A 16,293-nucleotide genomic window follows, 5' to 3' on the forward strand; every position below is an offset into this window, starting at 1 on the left:
CATCTGGTGATGTCCATGTGTAGAGTCTTCTCTTGTGTTATTGGAAAAGGGTGTTTGCTATGACCAGTGTGTTCACTTGGAAAAACTCTGTTAGCCTTTGCCTTGCTTCATTTTGTACTCCAAGGCCAGATTTGCCTGTTACTCCAGGTATCTCTTGACTTCCTACTTTTGCATTCCAGTCCCCTATAATGAAAAGGACATCTCTTTTGGGTGTTAGTTCTAGAAGGTCTTGTAGGTCTTCATAGAACCGTTCAACTTCAGCTTCTTCAGCATTACTGGTTGGGGCATAGACTTGGATTACCATGATATTGAATGGTTTGCCTTGGAAATGAACAGAGATCATTCTGTTGTTTTTGAGACTGCATCCAAGGACTATATTTCGGACTGTTTTGTTGACTGTGAGGGCTACTCCATTTCTTCTAAGGGATTCTTGCCCACAGTAGTAGATATAATGGTCATCTGAGTTAAATTTACCCATTCCAGTCTATTAGTTTGTTTGACACTCGGAGGGCCCAAACAAACCTTTGTGTGCACCAGGACCCAGAGACTGCACACAGACTGAACCAGAACAGTGCTTGAGCATCTCCTGCGGAGGATTGGGTCAGCAGTGGCCTGCTGCAGGGGCAGGGGCACTCATTTCAGCAGTGTATGCAAGGGACATTTTGAAGGAAGTCGCCATTATATTCATTACTTCCACCATAATTTGGCCTCAGATCAAACAACAGGGAGGAAACACAGCCCCACCCATCAACAGAAAATTGTATTAAGAATTTACTGAGCATTGCCCTGCCCATCAGAACAAGACCCAGTTTCCCCCTCAGTCAGTCTCTCCCATCGGAAAGCTTCCATAAGATCCTTATCCATCAGAGGGCCAACAGAATGAAAACCACAGTCACAGAAAACTAATCAAACTGATCACATGGGCCACAGTCTAGTCTAACTCAATGAAACTATGAGCCATGCCATGTAGGGCCACCCAAGACGGACAGGTCATGGTGGAGAGTTCTGACAAAATGTGGTCCATTGGAGAAGGAAATGGCAAAGCACTCAGTATTCTTGCCTTGAGAACCCCATGAACAGTATGAAAAGGTGAAAAGATAGGACACTGAAAGATGAACTCCCCAGGTTGGTAGGTGCCCAATATACTACTGGAGATCAGTGGAGAAATAACTCCAGAAAAAATGAAGGGATGGAGCCAAAGCAAAAACAACACCCAGTTGTGGATGTGACTGGTGATAGAAGTAAAGTCCGATGCTGTAAAGAACAACATTGCGTAGGAACCTGGAATGTTAGGTCCATGAATTGGAAGTGGTCAAACAGGAGATGGCAAGAGTGAACATCGACATTTTAGGAATCAATGAACTAAATCTATGTTAAGGAAACTATATATTTACTTGGAAACCCGCCTTTCTTCAAGATTCATGTCAATTGTTTTACGGCCCAGGATGACTCACCTTTGCCACTATTATCTCAGAATGCATGTTGTGGGTGAGGGGCCTGGTGCCAGTTTCTAGCTTTTGAGACATTCCCTTTCTCTAATTAGCAGCCTGCTGTTAGCTATATAACATCAGCTAAAGACTAGCAGTGGGGCACTCTTTCTGCCTCCTTCTGATGTCTATGTCAGAAACTTTCCCTATCTCTTTTATACTTTAATAAAACTTTATTACACAAAAGCTCTGAGCGATCATGCCTCATCTCTAGCCCTGGATTGAATCTCTCTCCTCCAGAGGCAAGAATCCCGGTGTCTTTCATGGCTCAGCAACAGCCTTTCACTGGTTTTCCAGGGGAGCAATCCAGGCTTGTCAGCCATGCCCCACTCCACTACCCCACTATCCACCCCCAACCTGTGCACACTTTCCATCGAGAGGAGAGTCAAACCCACAGACACAAGTCAGTAAGTCCCTTCTTCATTCCACCTCTTTACTTTGATTCGATCAGTTAATCTGGAAAAGCTTTGTGCAGCCTGAGGTCCTGAGACAGGAGTGTACTACCCCACTTGTTTATTCAGTCACACTTTTGGGTAGGTGGGGGAGAAATTATATCTATAATCATATTAATTTTTTCAGTGTAGAATTTAAAGTAAGATACAGTGGTCTCTGATGTGGCATGAAAAGAGCTTGGATGTCATTTCTGACCTCACAATAAGGAAAAAGCTGAATAAACTATGGTTTAGCAGCTCTTCTCAGATCATGAGAAAATTGAGGTCACAGGGAAAACTGCTGCCTTGAAAACTGTAGAGAAGAGTGAATACAGAATCATACCTACCCAGGCCCAGAAGCTGCTGCTACAGTCAGCAACTGGTAGGAAAACTTAAAATCTTGTTCATCCTCACCCTCTTGTGGGTTTTACCTCCAGCAGCCCTACCAGCTGCTCAGGGTCAAGACTGGAGAAAAATCCCCAGGTGCTTCTGGCAAGGGAAGAAGATAGAAACTACTTTGAAATGTACCAGAGCACCCAGTTCTCCTTAACAAAATCTTATCCTCAGGAAAACTTTTACCAGAGCCTGCCCAACCTGGAGGAAGGGAAATAACCAACTCCAGCCCACACTAGCCATCCTGTGTCACAGGAAATGAGGAAAAAAGCTCAGAAGCACTTGTGAGGGTCACAGCCCAGGGACAGAGGCTCAGTAAAAGACTGAGTCGAGGGATTCCCTGGCGGTCCAGTGGTTAAGACTCAGTCCTTCCACTGCAGGGGGCAAGGGTTCACCCCTCATGCCCTGTGATATGGGCCAAAAAAAGGAAAAAAAATTTTTTGAGAGGAAATAAAAATGGACTTACCTTTTTGGGAAGGTATAGTATAGTTGGTTTACAATGCTGTGTCAGTTTCTGCTGTGCAACAAAGTGAATCACTATATGTATACATACCAGTCTATCCCCTCCCTCTTGGCCCTCCCTCCCATCATCCCCATCCTCTTCCCACCCCTCTAGGTCACCATAGACTACCAGACTGGGCCCCCTATGCTATGGAACAGGTTCCTACTAGGAACCTCATCCTACAATTCATCCCACCCCTCCCGCCATGCCCACTTGTTTGTTCTCTACCTCCGCATCTCTATTTCTGCCCTGCCCATACATAGAAGAGCACAAAATCCCTTAATTTGTGATATCTGATTTTCCTTAATTAACAGTAATCTCTTAAAATTCAGATTACCTGCCCCTTGCTGCAAACTTCTACACTACATTCTCCCCGCCTCCTCAGAAACAGTTCTCTCAGGGTCACCTGAGATGCTGTCTCCTGGGCTCGAAGTCCACATGATTCCCACCAAATAAGCCTAAATCTCAACTTTTAAGTCACAGGCATTTTTCAGATGACAGCCCATGTCTTCGATCAGCTGGCTGGCTCCCCAGTAGTTGGTTCACACCCTCAGGAGTTTCTTGGGTAAAATCTAAAATGGGCCTCCATATACAGAAGCTAGGGAAAGACTAAAGAAAGAGCAGATGCTCTAAATTGGTAGGTGGAAGGTTTAATAAGCAATGGAACTTGCATACAAGTCTTGTCTTGGATGGCCACGAGTAGACCTCCATATTCACCCACCAGAATCTTAAAAACTTACAAAGAAGTCTTCATTGAGTTCCATCAGACTTATGCCATCCAGATGGTCTCAACAACACTTTATTATTAGAAATTTGTGTCCTTGGGACAGCTTCTAGGATGGGGGAGGCAAGTGAATAGGAGCAGGTGAGGAGCCTCATTACTTGGGTCTAGCTCATAGGTCACCCAACAGTGAGTTATATTGTCTCAATGAATTCCTCCAACACATTTTGTGGAGGGTGTTTGCATCAATAGTCATAAAGAATATTGGTCAGTAGTTCTCTTTTCTTACAGTTTCTTAGTCCAGTAATAGTATAAAAGAAATTACTAGTATTGCTGAATCCAGGCTCCATCTGCTCATACAACAGGCCAGTAATTGGGAGATGAGGTGCTGAGGCAAGGAATGGCAACTTTATTTGGAAAGCCAGGCGTCTGAGAATTCGGTGGGCTAGGGCTTACCTGATAGCTCAACTGGTAAAGAATCTGCCAGCAATGCAGGAGATCCCAGTTCAATTCCTGGGTCAGGAAAATCCCCTGGAGAAGGGATAGGCCACCCACTCCAACACTCTTGGGCTTCTCTTGTGGCTCAGCTGGTAAGGAATCTGCCTGCAATTCAGAAGATCTGGGTTCGATCCCTGGGTTGGAAGATCCCCTGAAGAAGGGAAATTCTACCCATTTCAATAATGGGGTCATAAAGAGTTGGACATGACTGTGACTCTCAGTGTCCTAGAGTACCGTCTTCTCAGGGTCTGGATGCTAGTTTCTTTTACAGAACAGAAAGGGAGAGGTGAAGAAATAAAGTAAGAAGGCCATTTGTTGCTGTTCAGTCACTCAGTCGTGTCCAACTTTTTGCAACCCCATGGACTGCAGTATGCCAGGCTTCCCTGGCCTTTACCACCTCCCAGAGCTTGCTCAAACTCATGTCCATTGAGTCAGTAATGCCATCCAGCCATCTCATTCTCTGTCATCCCCTTCTCCTCCTGCCTTCAATCTTTCCCAGCATCAGGGGCTTCTCCAATGAATCGGCTGTTTGCATCAGGTGGCCAAAGTATTGGAGCTTCAACTTCAGCGTAAGTCCTTCCAATGAATATTCAGAATTGATTTCCTTTAGGATTGACTGGTTGGATGTCTTTACAGTCCAAGGGACTGTCAAGAGTCTTCTCCAATGCCACAGTTCAAAAGCATCAATTCTTTGGTGCTCAGCCTTTCTTACATCCATACATGACTACTGGAAAAACCATCTTTGACTACATGGATCTTTGTTGGCAAAGTAATGTCTCTGCTTTTTAATACACTGTCCAGGTTGGTCATAGCTTTTCTTCCAAGGAGCAAGTGTCTTTTAACTTCAAGGCAGCAGTCACCATATGCAGTGATTTTGGAGCCCAAGAAAAAGGCCATTAGTCTTACAAAATATCTCTTGGCTTGGCCAACATCAGGAAGGGGATGTGTTAACTTTTTTTCTGTAGCCATTCACAGGTAGGCAGGGACAGAATCTCTCTCTTGCAGCTGAACAAAGGCATATTAGTTTAACATTCAAGCAAAGGGCAGGTTCCCCAGGAAGGCCATTGTGTACACTTAGGGCTATAGACAGCATCCTTTTAGTGATTATAATAACAGAAGCAAAAAAAAAAAAAAAGTAAAGGTTAGAGTAAAAGAAACAGACCTATCTTGGAGTCAGATTTTGCTCTTTTCTGTTACACTGGCTTCAGAATGAGTTTAGAAATGTCCCCTCCTCTTCAATTTTTAAAAGAGTTTGAGAAGGATTGGTGTTTATTCTTCTTTAAATATTTGGTAGAATTCTGCCAGTGAGGTTATCTGGTCCAGGGCTTTTCTTTGCTAAGAGTTTTTGGTGACTTTCTTTTTAAATTGTGGTAAAATACATTCTTTGTTGAGAAGTTTTTGATGAGCATTTCAATCTCCTTGCTAATAATAGGTTCTTTCAGATTTTCTATTCTTCATAATTCAGTCTTGGTAGATTGTTTTTCTAGGAGTTTGTCCATTTCATCTAAGTTATTCCAATTTTTGGCATACAATTGTCCATGGTACTCCCTAATAATCCTTTCTATTTCTGTAAAATTCTATTAATTGTCTCACTTTTCTTATTTGAATTTTTTGTTTTTCTTATCTGATTCTTCTCTTTTCTTCTTAATCTAGTTTTATCACCTTTGTTGTTCTGTTCAAAGACCTGACTTATGGTTTTATTGATTTCTCCAACATTTTCCTATTTTCTATTTTATTTATCTCTGAACTAAGTTTTTTGTTTTTTGGGTTTTTTTTTTTTACTATTTCCTTCCCTCTACTATCTTTGAGTTTAGTTTTTTGTTCTTCCTTTTTCTAGTTTCTTGAGGTGTGAAGTTAAGGTATTGATTTGAGATCATCCCTCTTTTTTAATGTGAGCATTTATAGCTATAAATTTACTAGTTATCACTGCTTCTGCTGCATTCAGTAAGTTTTTTTTTTTAGTTTATTTATTTGGCCACACTGGGTCTTAGTTGCTACACTCAGAATCTTCAGTCTTTGTTGCAGCATGCAGTATCTTTTAGCTGAGCCATGTGATCTCTTAGTTGTGGCATGTAGGATCAGGTTCCCTGAAAAGGGGTTGAACCTGGGTCCCCTGCACTGGGAGTGCAGTCGTAGCCACGGACCACCAAGAAAGGCTCTCCATGAGGTACTGTGTGCTGGGTTATTGTTTTATTTTGTCTCAAGATATTTCCTAATTTCCCTTGTGATTTTTTCTTTGACTTGGTTGTTTAAGAGTATGTTGTTCAACTTCCACATATTGTGAAATTTTTAGGTTTCCTTTTGCTATTGGTTTCTAGTTTCATTCCATTGCAATCAGAAAGTATACTTTGTATGGTTTCAATCTTTCTAAATTTTAAAACTTATTGTATAGCCTAATATATGGTCTATGCTGGAGAGTGTTTTATGTGTACTTGAGAAGAATGTGCATTCTGCTTTTCTTAGGCAGAGAGTTATAGCATTGCTGAAATCCTCTATTTCTCTGTTTATCTTCTGTCTATATGTTCTAACCATTATTGAAAGTAGGGATATTGCAGTATCCAACTACTGCTGTAGAACTATTTCTCATTTCAATTCTGTTAATGTCTGCTTCACAAATTTAGGAGTGTTGAGGTTTGGTGCACATATATTTATAATTGTTATTATCTTCTTGGTGATTTGACCCTTTTACCAATATAATGTTCTTCTTTGTCTCTTAGAACAGTTTTTTAATTTAAAGTATATTTTGTCTGTTATTAGATAGCCACTTCTGCTCTCTTTTGACTACTGTTTGCAAGGAATATCTTTTTCTATCCTTTCACTTTCTGCCTATAAGTGCTCAGTCACTTCAGTCGTGCCCAACTCTGTGTGATGCTGTGGACTGTAGCCTGCTAGGCTCCTCTGTCCATGGGATTCTCCAGGCATGAATACTGGAGTGGGTTTCCTTGCCTTCCTCCAGGGGATCTTCCCAAGCCAGGGATCAAACCCTCATCTCTTACATCTCCTGCATTAGCAGGCAGGTTCTTTACCACTAGTGCTACCTGGGAAACCGTACATGTTTTAAACACAGATATGCAGGCCTTGCTGTATGGCAAAGTAGAAGAGATCAAGAAGAGGTAGGAAGAATACACAGAAGAATTATACAAAAAAGGTCTTAATGACCCAGATAACCACGATGGTGTGTTCACTCACTTAGAGCCAGACATCCTGGAGTGTGAAGTCAAGTGGGCCTTAGGAAGCACTATAACAAGCAAAACCAGTGGAGGTGATGGAGCTCCAGCTGAGCTATTTCAAATAACAAAAGATGATGCTGTGAAAGTGCTGCACTCAGTATGCCCACAAATTTGGAAAACTCAGTAATGGCCACAGGGCTAGAAAAGGTCAGTTTGCATTACATTCCCAAAGAAGGGCAATGCCAAAGAACATTCAAACTGCCACACAATAGCATTCATTTCACATGCTGGCAAGGTAATGCTCAAAATCCTTCAAGCTAGGCTTCAACAGTTTGTGAATCTAGAACTTCTAGATGTACAAGCTGGATTGAGAAAAGGCAGAGGAACCAGAGATCAAATTGCTAACATCTGTTGGATCACAGAAAAGCAAGAGAATTCCAGAAAAACATCTACTTATGCTTCACTGATTACGCTAAAGCCTTTGACTCTGTGGATCACAACAAGCTGTAGAACAGTCTTGAAGAGATGGGAATACCAAACCACCTTACCTATCTCCTGAAAAACCTGTATGGGGGTCAAGAAACAACAGTTAGAACCGGACATGGAACAACAAACAGGTTTAAAATTGGGAAAGGAAAATAAAAATAAAATAAAATAAAATTTGGGAAAGGAGTATATCAAGGCTGTATATTGTTACACTGCTTATTTAACTTATATGAAGAGTACAGCATGTGAAATGCCAGGCTGGATGAAGCAGAAGCTGGACTCAAGATTGCCAACAAAAATATCAACAACCTCCGACATGAGGTTGTTACCACTTTAATGGCAGAAAGTGAAGAGGAACTAAAAAGCCTCTTGATGAGGGTGAAAGAGGATAGTGAAAAGCTGGCTTAAAACTCAACATTCAGAAAACTAAGATCATGGCATCTGGTCTCACCACTTCATGGCAAATAGAAGGAGGAAAAGTGGAAGCAATGACAGATTTTTCTTTGTTTGGGCTCCAAAATCACTGTGGAAGGTGACTGCAGCCATGAAATTAAAAGACTCTTGCTCCTTGGAAGAAAGCTCCAAAATCACTGCAGATGGTTCTTTACCATTAGCACCACCTGGGAAGCCCTCCTAGGTGTATGCCCAGAGAAATAAAAGCATATATCCACATAAAAACTTGTACCCAATTGTGCATAGCAAGATTATCCATAATAGCCAGTAAGCAGAAATAACTCTATTAATCAACAACTGGATATATAAAAAATGGCATCATAAAATGATTTGGGAAAAACAGAAATTAAGTATTGATGGTTGATACATGCTATGTGGATAAACCTTGAAAACATTTTGTCAAGTGAAAAAAGTCAATCATCAAGGCATGAACAGAGTTACGTGACTTGTCCAGAACAAGCAAATCTATAAAGACAAAAAAGTAGATCGGAGGGAATGGGAGATTGGAAGATAACAGATGTTCAGTTCAGTTCAGTTCAGTCGCTCAGTCGTGTCCGACTCTTTGTGACCCCACGAATCGCAGCACGCCAGGCCTCCCTGTTCATCACCATCTGCCGGAGTTCACTCAGACTCAAGTCCATCGAATCCGTGATGCCATCCAGCCATCTCATCCTCTGTCGTCCCTTTCTCCTTCTGCCCCCAATCCCTCCCAGCATCAGAGTCTTTTCCAATGAGTCAACTCTTCGCATGAGGTGGCCAAAGTACTGGACTTTCAGCTTCAGCATCATTCCCTCCAAAGAAATCCCAGGGTTGATCTCCTTCAGAATGGACTGGTTGGATCTCCTTGCAGTCCAAGGGATTCTCAAGAGTCATCTCCAACACCACAGTTCAAAAGCATCAATTCTTCGGCGCTCAGCCTTCTTCATAGTCCAACTCTCACATCCATACATGACCACTGGGAAAACCATAGCCTTGACTAGATGGACCTTTTTTGACTAAGTAATGTCTCTGCTTTTCAATAGGCTATCTAGGTTGGTCATCACTTTCCTTCCAACACACGCCTTAGGGCAACTAGAAATGAGTGCCGCAACTACTGAAGGCTCACAGCCTCCAGAGCCCATGCTCCCCGATAAGAGAAGCCACTGCAATGAGAAGCCTACACGCTGCAACAATGATCCAGCAGAGTCAAAAATAAATATATAAATATTTTAAAAAAATATTTAAGAAAGAATTTCAATGAGCCAGATTCTTGCATGTTCCCATACATGGGAAAGCACCAAAATCATTACCTTGAACTCTCTTTGTGGCTAGCAGTAATCTTTTAACCACACTTTGGGTAGCAAGGTCCACTTTTTGGGAATGTTAAATTCTTTGCTACTTGTTTTGGGAATTTAGTTTGTTTTCTTTTAGCAAACCAAAGCTAGTGACTTGGTTGTCAGAAGGAATATTTAAGCTCTTTCCTTTAATGTAATTTGGCCAGTTGGCACTCGAGCTAGGTTGAACTTGAGTTGGATTTTTATTTAGGTCTAAATAGTTTCATAATTAATAATTTTAAATTGTATAGCACTGAATTTTTACAATCAAAGAGAATTGTTCTTTATTTTCCAACATTTTCTTGTGGTAGTCATAATTATGTCTTCTTTGGTCCTCTATTTCTGCCCTTTTTCTTTCTTTTAATTCTTTAACAACAGAAGGAGGATCCCTTAGGTCCTTGCACTATGGCTATTGATTCTTATATATTTGTCTCTTGTCTTCCTTTTAACTTATATTTTTAAATGCAGAATGCCTCAGTTTCTGATCTCTAAATTATTGCAGCTTGCCTTTGATGCATTTGGTAATGTTAGTTAATGGATGACCAGGAGAAATGTTTTGAAGTTGTAAGATGACATGAGTATCTTAAAGGGTTGAACTTTCTAGCTTCTGAACAATTTGTTGAAATTAATAAAGTGCTTTCTTTAAAAAAAATTCTTTTTAGTCGTGATAAAATACACAACATAAAATTTATCATTTTAACCATTTTTAAGTGTACAGTTCAGTGGCATTAAGTGCATTCTCATTATTGTGCTACAGTCATTTCCATCATCTGCAGAACCTTTTTCATCTTGCAAAACTGAAACTCTCAAGCCATTGAATAGTAACTCCCCAATCCCACCCTCCTTTCGGCCCCTGACAACCATCATTCTACTTTGTGTCTCTGTGAGTTTGACTATTCTTAAATACCTCATATAAGTGGATACAAACAGTATTTGTCCTTTTATAACCAGGTTATTTTATTTAGCATCATATCCTCAAGGTCCATCTTGTTGTAGCATGTGTCAAAATTTCCTTTGTAAAAATAAATAATATTCTGTTGTATGCATATTTTGTTTACCCATTTATATGTTGATGGATACATGTGTTACTTCCACCCTTTGACAGTTATGAATAATGCTGCTATGAACATTGATGTACAAATACCTATAGAGGTCTGCTTTTTTAATTTTTAAAAATTAAAGTATAGTTGATTTTACATTGTTGTGTTTCAAGTGTATAGCACAGTGATTCAGTTGTATGTATATTATATAAATATATATAACACATATATGTGTGCCTGTGTTCTTTTTAGACTCTTTTCTGTTATAGGTTATTACGAAATATTGAGTATAGTTCCCTGCGCTATACAGTAAGTCCTCAAGTCTTTGCTTTTAATTCTTTTAGGTATATCCCCCTAAGTGAAATTGCTGAATCATATGATGACTCTACTTTTAATTTTTAGGGGTCCTTTATTTTTATTATTCTATTTAGATATTTTTCTCAGTATTGCCTCAAACTCTAGGCAGGCTTTTGGTGCATTATAATTAGCTTAGTGTCACCCACACACTGAGCAAATGAACTCAAATGTCAAGTTTCTACCTCTAAGTTTCGCTATTTCTGCTTCCAATATTTGTTCAGTCACTGACCTTATATTGAGAGCTTCCTTTGTGCCACGTACTGCAGACTAAGTATTAATGAAACTTCCTCTCCTGTCCTTGAAGTACCAAGTATCATTATCATGTATTTTGAAATTTTGATCCATGTTTTCTGCTAATTGACTGGTCTTGTGTCCTGTTCTCCTTCGGTTAGGAACCCAGAGACACCGCTGGCCACCCTGGGACAGGTCGTGTGTAGTCAGGAACCCTTGGGCTGGAATAGGCCCGGTGCTGGGGCCAGGCTGCTCTCTGCTCTCTGCTGCTTTCTCAAAGCAGCTCTGCCTGTCAAAGCAACTTCTCAAAGCAACTTCTCCCTATTCCTCCTTCCTTTGGCCCATCCTCTGTTTATCTCTAGTCCAAATTCCAGAGGAAACCTGTCTGACTGACTTGAGTAGCTGCTCTTGTCCTTTCTGGGCAGCGCCTGGCCTCAGCAGTTCCTGATCAGCCTGTTAATTGGCCCCTCTTGGATCAGAGCCTGTTGCTCCCATCCAGAGGGTAGCCATCTCGACATTCCTCTTCCTACTTCTGATACAGGAGCTGTTACAGCCAAAAGGAAGTTCCCCTCTCTGTTCTGTACCTGGGGTAGTGCTGGGTTTAATGGATATTTGCTAGCAGATGCCCAAATAGGATACAAATTGTCAGGCCCTAGGCATGATGGTCTGGTTCCTGTTTTGAATCAAAATCAAAAAATCAAAAAACAGTCACATAAAATAGCATATCTTTTTTCAAGAGCTTATTAGACAAGGTTGATAGTGAACTGTTTGATTTCCATCAAGGACAAAAACTCTCTCTTAATGGGGTAACATGTGTACTTGAGAGACAGAAAAGAGGATCCCCAGTTTGCAAGAGGTCTTATTAAAGCTTTAATCTCTGTGAACCAGAAAGATTCCCAAGTCTAAACATTTTAGTTATTTAGAAGGTATCTACTAAGCATTTGAGCTTCCCAGGTAATGCTAGTGATAAACAACCTGCCTGCCAATGCAGGAGACGTAAGAGATGCAGGTTCAGTCTCTGGGTCAGGAGATCCCCTGGAGGAAGGCACAGCAGCCGACTCCAGTATTCTTGCCTGGAGAATCCCTTGGACAGAGGAGCCTGGTGGGCTACGGTCCATAGGGTCGCAAAAAGTCAGACACAACTGAAGCAACTGAGCATGCATGCATCTCTTCGTGACTAGCGGTAACCTTTTAACCAAGATATATGCTCGAATACATGTATTTCCCTAGCCAGAAAAAAAAAAAAACCCACTCATTTTTATACAGGCTCCTTCCCTACTTCTTTGGCACAGTTTTCCCACAGTATATCTGATTTTCTTCAAGTCAATAGTTTACAAGGAGAGAAAGTTGAATGGCACCCATGTGGGTGTTCATGAAGTGTATGTAGAATGGTACAGGTGGATGAGTAAGAGGTGGCCATTGAACCACACAGAGTAAGTGTGCAAAAGTGACATCTGGATGGCAAAGCAGGCGGGCAAGATGCAGTCTTAGATTGATGCACTGTAGTGTTCAGACAGTGGTTTTGAATCAACACAGCACAGATGCTGAAAGTGAGAGTGGGTGTCCAAGGAGTGGAAGTGGATGATCAAAGAGCTGAAAAATCATGTATAACAGCTGGAAGGGAGGAGGCTCACAGTGGGTGTGAGAGTCATATAAGACAGATGACTTGGTTGGTGTGTAGACTAGTAGGTGCATGAAACACCCAGATGTGCAAGGAGTCATGTTAGGATAACGTGGAATGGGTGAGCAAAGAACTATTATTTCTCTGCAAGGAGCTGTAATTGAATTGCACAGTCTGTGTGAAAAGTGTGGAAATGGAGAGAACAGCCTGATTGTGCAGCAGCTGTCAGGTGAATAGCACAGAGGGGGCTTGTCAAACAAAAGCTGGCTGGAGTACAGTGGATGTGCAAGGAGTGTCATTGCTGCAGGTCTTAGTGACCACCGGAAAACATTCTTATGTCTCCTCTCCAGTGGCAGCCAGAAGAAGGTGGCGGGGGGTTGGGGGGGGTGGCTGTGGGGTGGGGAGAGGCAGGGCAGCCACAGGATGTGCCTCCTGAGAAATTGCCTAAGCCTCCCCATGGAGGTAATGTCCACCAGGCTGGAGAGTCTTAAGGAGGATGTCTTGGACTGCCCTGGTCATTGCATGCACTTCCCAAAAACTTTCCACCACCTCTGGCCAAGTGGGTCTGGCCTAGGTTAATCTGGTCCAGCCAGATGAGATCGCTTGTGATACTCAATCATGGAAGCACTTCCTGAAAATACTTTCTAAGTGTTCTCTGACATACAGAACCTGCCTGAGCCTCATTCTATATAAACATCTTGAAAAATCTTTTAAAATTCTTCTCCAAAGGACTGAACCAGCATTTCCCCCAGAGGACTACTCCAGAAATGTTCTAGGAAGCATGTAGTTTCTTTTCCCAGGGAAAGATGGTCCTGCCAATGTCCATTTCTGCAAATGAGTTAGAAATATCTTGTAAAGGTGGTTCAAAACCAAGGGCCACGTGGTCCTTCCTTGATGCCCCTCCACACCTTGGCTAGCTTCATTTCCCCTCCAAAGTGACACAGAAAACCTTTTGAAGGTGCATCCTACAACAGAGTCCTGTGCCTCCTATAACCAACCCAGACTTACTCTGGTGAAGTCCTAGTGCTTTCCACAGAACTTCCTGGACCCTGTTCCAGAGGGAGACAGAAACATCTTCATGGGGCGCAGCCTCTTGCACCCCATGAAGGGTCGTGGCAGGAATGCGGCACCTCCACTGGCCTAATGGTGCAAACCAAACAGTCCTGGCCCCATTCCCCACATTTAGACATTTTTTGGTGGGGGCTACCCATTACTTTGGCCACCTCATGCAAAGAGTTGAGACTCATTGGAAAAGACCCTGATGCTGGGAGGGATTGGGGGCAGGAGGAGAAGGGGATGACAGAAGATGAGATGGCTGGAAGGCATCACTGACTTGATGGACATGAGTTTGGGTAAACTCCGGGAGTTGGTGATAGACAGGGAGGCCTGGCGTGCTGCGATTCATGGGGTTGCAAAGAGTCAGACACAAGTGAGCGACTGAACTGAACTGAACTGAAACCATTGCTGAGAACCCACATGATTGAGGCATGACCAGGTGTGCAACCTATGGCCCCCTGCTCAACCTAGACCGCTGTACCCACTCCAGGGGGTGAATTTGAATTGGAAATGGTAAGGGAGATTCATACAATTACCATACCCTGCTGCTGCCTAACATGACTGTGACCAGACTTGCTGCTCGCAGGGCCTGCCTGTCTATCCTGGGTGGTCCCCACCACCACAGATGCCTAAAAACACTGGGAGACACGCTGACCAAGCAGAGCCAGCCAGGCCCAGGCTCCCCCTGTAGAAGAGCCAGACATTAGTTAAAGCCATGAAAACAGGTGTTACTAGTAACTTCTGACAGTATACCACTAAGCTGTATCGGAATACAGGAATACAGCTAAACTCTGTTCCAGTGAGTGTGTTTTAGGGGAGTACAAGGGAGGGGAGAGTGGTTGCTGGGCAGAGAGCTGAAGAAGTACACAGGGCTCTTCAGTACAGATGCAAACTGTTCTACACGCGAAGTAGTTCACTGGCAGTTAGAGATGTTATGACAAAGACTGGAAGACAAAGACCTTATCCTCAGCAATTACATTTCCAAGGAATGGCTCTCAGGTCATTGACAGAGATGCTTCTGAGTTGCAAGTGATACTGTAGAAACAATTACAAGCCTGTTTTGGTAAGGACTCTGGAAAGGGAGGGCAGAGGCCAATCATCAGGTGTTGGCTGGAACGAATAGTACAATTCCTGTCAGCATTGAGCTTTATCAAGCAGGTATTTTATGCGGGGTGGGGGTTGGGGAGGATCAGGGGTCATCCTAGAGACACATGCTGCCAAAAGACAAGCTACAGCTCCATCAGGTCTTTCAGTGAAAGTGTTCTGTGCCAGGAGTTCTTACCATTCTTACCCTCTGGGCCTCCCAGGACGACCAGTTCCCACCAACACAGGAGGCAGGCCCCATGCAGCAGTGTGGGTGGGCAAGGACAACTTCCACAGTCATCCCTCTCTGACTGCATCTCTTCAGGACTGTAGGAAACCTTGTGTGAGGTGCTTCAACTCTGGGAGTAGGAAGCCAGTCCCAGACACCCTCTCCATGCCTCCCTGGGTCCAGAAGTGGACATGGAAACGTTTTCTAAAGGGGCATGTGATGACAGGGGCCCATGCGGGACTGTGACTGAACCCTCTGCCCCTCCACAGGCATCTCTGGCCAGCCATTCTACAGATAAGGAAAACCTTTTCAGACGCACGTCTGGCCACTGAGCCATACCTAGGACTGTGGCTAGGACAGTGCCATTACTGGGCCTCCCTGTCCATCCTAGGTCAGTCTCTGTCTCCAAAAGGAGCTTAGAAAAATTTCAACAAACACATATGATAAACAGGCCAGACTGTGTCCGGGCCCCAGAACCACTTCATGGCATCCCTACCCAGCGCTATGCACAGAGACAACTTGGAAACATCTCCCACAGATGACCAGGGCCCATGCCTGACCATGGTTGGGACACCTCATGAGGCTCCCTGGCCATTTCAGGCCAGTCTCCAGCATCTGTGAGAGCTTAAGAAAATTGCTGGGTGCTGCCTCCAGTGACCAGGCCCTTGATGACCTGCCCTGGGTGTGATTTCAGGCTGCATCCAACCCGCCTGCAGCGCCTCCTCTGGTTGGGGACAGGAAAACATTTGGAGGGGCTGCACACAATGACCAGGCCCACATGGGATACCACCAGGCCTGCGTGTGCCCTTCTTGATTCTCAGTGGTTCCCATTCATTGGAATGGGACTTAAGAATATTTTAGAAGGGACTTCTATGACTGGGTCCCACAAGGCGCCTTTCCAGGGACCTCGCTGGCCAGCTCAGTCCAATCCCCATTTGTAAGGGGGATCCAGCAACCATGGCTGAGACTAAGGCACCCTCCTAGAGCCTCCATATCAGTCACAGGCTGGTGTTCATCACCAAAATGGGACATAAACAGTTTCTGGGGGCACATCAAAAATGACCTCACACAGTTGAGGGCCCACATAGGATGAACTTCTAGAAGCCATCCAACGTACAGACCCACACAGGATCAGGGCCTGGCCCTCAGTGTCTTCTCAGGCCTCCCTGGCAGGTTCATGGTGGCATGCCCCTCCCCTTGAGGGGAGCTTAGAAATGTTTTT

Source organism: Capra hircus, chromosome 2 (assembly GCF_001704415.2).
Source record: "Capra hircus breed San Clemente chromosome 2, ASM170441v1, whole genome shotgun sequence".
NCBI lineage: Eukaryota > Metazoa > Chordata > Mammalia > Artiodactyla > Bovidae > Capra > Capra hircus.